Raw genomic sequence first — 3,627 nt, 5'->3', positions numbered from 1 at the left:
TTTGGTAAACTATGCTGGATTTATAAAATAAAAAAAAAAATCGGAGTGACTTTCAAATGGTGTCTAGGAACTGTATATATAGTGGTGAAAATTATTGGTGAAAGACCAAAAAAAATAAAAAAAAATAAAAAAATAAAAAAAACAAAAAACAAAACAAAAACAAAACAAAAACAAAAAACCAAAAAACTCTTTAACATATACTATTTGAAGGAAGAAATATGAACAAATCACGTAGTGAATACCTAATTATTTACTAAAAAAAGGGGGTGTTAATTAAGTTAGGTTCTATTTGCATTTGCTAATAGGACCTAACAAATACGCTCTTTTAAGCATTTTTTGTTTTAATTTGTTTTTCAAATAGCTTTAATTAACTGTTTCATTTGGCATTATGTAAAAACAACACTAGTTTAGGTACGTAATGCCGTTCAAGTTTACTTATGTCAAATTGTTTCAGTTATAGCTCTAGTATATTATATGGTTCGAGAAGGTGAGTGTTATGGTTATTGGTTCCACAAAGAAAATATGTCTTATTTAAAAGCCAAAGGGATATATACACCCCCATTTGGCCAAAACAGATCACTCGAACTCCTCGATTTTTTTTCTTCTAAATTTAAAAATTTTATTTTTTTGCTATTTGAGTTGGCCGAACAACCCTCAATGGTTGTAAGGGTGGTTTAGCCACCCTCAAATATGCTCAAATGGCCATGAGTGGTTTCAGCCACCCCATCTTATATTTTTATATTTAGTGTTTTGATATATTTTAAAATTTTTATTGTTATTTTCTATTGTAATTTAAACATGTCATAATATTTTTTGTGTTTATATGGCCTACTAACAAATTATGTCAACTTTTCTTGGGGAAGAGACTTTTTTTTTTTCTTTCTTTTTTTTGGTGCCTACGAGAGGGAGTGTTTAGTCACTTTTGAAACACCACTGAACTATTTGTCTGGACCTCAAACCATATGTACCAATTCAGAATTTTTTTCTTAAATCTAATCGAAGGATTCAAAGTAAGCCATAAAGTGTGCATATTTTACTAATGGGACAAATATCAAAAAGCCCCATCAAATACGAGGTGTGTTTTATAAAATCCCATAAAATTACTAGTGTAACCATTTGATACGTCAAATTACCAAAATGTGGCAAAAAGGCCATGTCATTAGGCAATCTTGTCAGTTTTGATGGAAAAGTGGTAAGGTGCCTTGCAAGTGACCACTTTGACTCATAAGTTGCCACAATGACCTTCTTTTTACTTGTGATCTTCTTGCGTGGTAATTGTTGTGTTCTACATAAACACTAGGTTTAGTGCTTGCTACCACCTCCAACCAGATCTAGGGCCACCCCAATCTTTTGGGAGGTTCACTAGCTACCCCAGGGGTGGCAGCCACCCTTTTTTTCCTTCTTTTTTTTAAAAAAATACATAAATAAAACAGACATTTTTTAGACACTTTGGTAGTTTGATATATCACTTTCTTACACTTTAAAATTGGGGCTATTTCAAAAACGATTGTTAGTTCAAATGGCTTTTTTATATTTTTTTTCCTAAATTTAAATGAAGGATTCAAAGTAAGCCATAAAGTGGTCATAAAGCCCCATAAAGTTACAAGTGTGACAATTTGATACATCAAACTACCAAAATGTGGCAAAATGCCACGCCATTAGATAATCCGTGATTTTAGATGGAAAAGTGGTCGCATGAGCACTTCGACTCAAAACTTGCCATAATGCCCTTCTTTCACATGTGATCTTGGGTGGTAATTGCCATAGTGTACATAAACACTTGGTTTACTCAGCATTGTCAATGTTCCCGCTAGCTACCAATGGTATCAATGTCCCCCTCTCCCCTAAAATACCAAAACAATGACAATGTCTCCAAAATGTTGGCAAAAAGACAAAAATTACCTTAAAAAATTTATTTAGACAAAAATATCCTTATAATTTAAAAAAAAAAAACAAAATCTAAAAAAGAAAATACTTTTTGATTTTTAGTTTTTGTTATAATTTTAAGATTGAAAAAATAAAAAAAAATAAAATAAAATTGAAGGATATTTTTGTCATTAGGGGAGGAGTGGGGAGGGGATATTGCATTGTTTTGTTAGTTTATGAGAGAGGTTGAGATAATTAGTAGTTTGAGGGACATTGACAATGAAGTAGTAATTTGAGAGGGAAAATGTATATTTTCCCCTTACTTTTATTGGTCTACAAATGAACATGGCATATGCCTGTTAAAGTATTGATTAAGTGATTAAATTTACCTCTTCCTATCCGCTTAAGCTTTTGTGATTATTGGTAATTTAACATGGTATCAGAGCAAAAGGTTCTGAGATCGAACCTTGACTCCGTCAATTCACCCCATTTAAATTTAATATTCCACTTGTTGGACAGCTAACTTATGACAAATAAACAATCAAAAAAATTTATCAAGTATAAACACTTCTCTATCGAATAACTCGCAAAAATATTCATGTTGCAAAATATGTTAGTCAACCAACTTAAAAGGCAAATATGCCCATTGAAGATTCAACAAATACATATAATTGTAATGTCTTCAAAAATTAGAGCTGACAACAGCTTCATGGGCTGAAAAACAAAGCCACCAACAACACCAAAGCACTTCACAAACAGCATCAACAACATGTCACCAACAACCACCAAGAATTTAAGGCTGCATGTTCATTCATTCATTGGATCCCTGCAAGAATTTAAGAAATTTTTGACACCTAGAAATATATAAATCTCTAAAAAGCCTGGAAAGCTATTCTTGGTAATTTCATATTTCTTATTTTTTGTTTGTGTCGTGTGATATAGGGAAACCAGTGAAAACCCAATGATGATATTGGCATCTTACAATGTAAGGAATTCTGATACAATTAGGAAAAGAGATAGATGGGTTCTCCTCCAATAAAATGATTAATTTAATATCATGTGATCTAATGGAACACATATCAGATATTTGTAAAACTAATGATTAAGTGACTAAATTTACATCTTCCTATTAGGTTAACCTGTTAGGACAAATGGTAATTTAACATGGTATTAGAGCCAAAGGTCTTGGAATCGAACATTGACTCCATTAATTCACCCTCATTTAAATTAAATATTCCACATGTTGAGCCTCACCTATTAAAAGGGGGGTGTTAAACTAATGATTAAGTAATTAAATTTACCTCTTCCTGTTAGCTTAAGTTGTTCGAACAAGTGGTAATTTAACAATATTAAACTGATAAGAACAAATACTACACTTGATCTTAGCCAAAAGACTGAGAAAGGTACACAAACAAAGCTCTTGTTATTATGGCCAATATTTCTATTCGAAAAAGGTATTTTTGTATACAATAACCACATTGCTACATGTATAGTTTAGTAGTAAATGCCTGATTCCTTCTCTTAATCTTTTAATAGTTCAAGGTCCCTTCGGTTTGTTTGATTCACATTCCGATCAAAAAATAAATAAACTTCAGTTCTTAGAAGGATTTAATCATTTACCTATAATGAAAGATTTCAGGAAGAATAGAGATGGTACTCATTATTTATATGAAAAAGAGTAAACTTGAAATTTAGAAAGGAAAAAAAAAAATAGACTATAATTTTATTTTTATTTTGAATTCGATCAATACTTCAAGGATC

At 31.2% G+C, this 3,627-nt stretch overlaps 1 pseudogene; it reads right to left on the bottom strand.

Annotated features, from left to right (window-relative positions):
- Positions 1–3,129: 3,129 nt before the first annotated feature.
- Positions 3,130–3,273, bottom strand: LOC132183452 (U2 spliceosomal RNA; annotated as a pseudogene).
- Between the last annotated feature and the right edge of the window lie 354 nt (positions 3,274–3,627).

This window comes from Corylus avellana, chromosome 5 (genome assembly GCF_965113065.1).
Source record: "Corylus avellana chromosome 5, dhCorAvel1.hap1.2, whole genome shotgun sequence".
Taxonomy (NCBI): domain Eukaryota; kingdom Viridiplantae; phylum Streptophyta; class Magnoliopsida; order Fagales; family Betulaceae; genus Corylus; species Corylus avellana.
The sequence above is the reverse complement of the archived record's forward strand: the minus strand, read 5'-3'. Positions and strand labels throughout refer to the sequence as shown.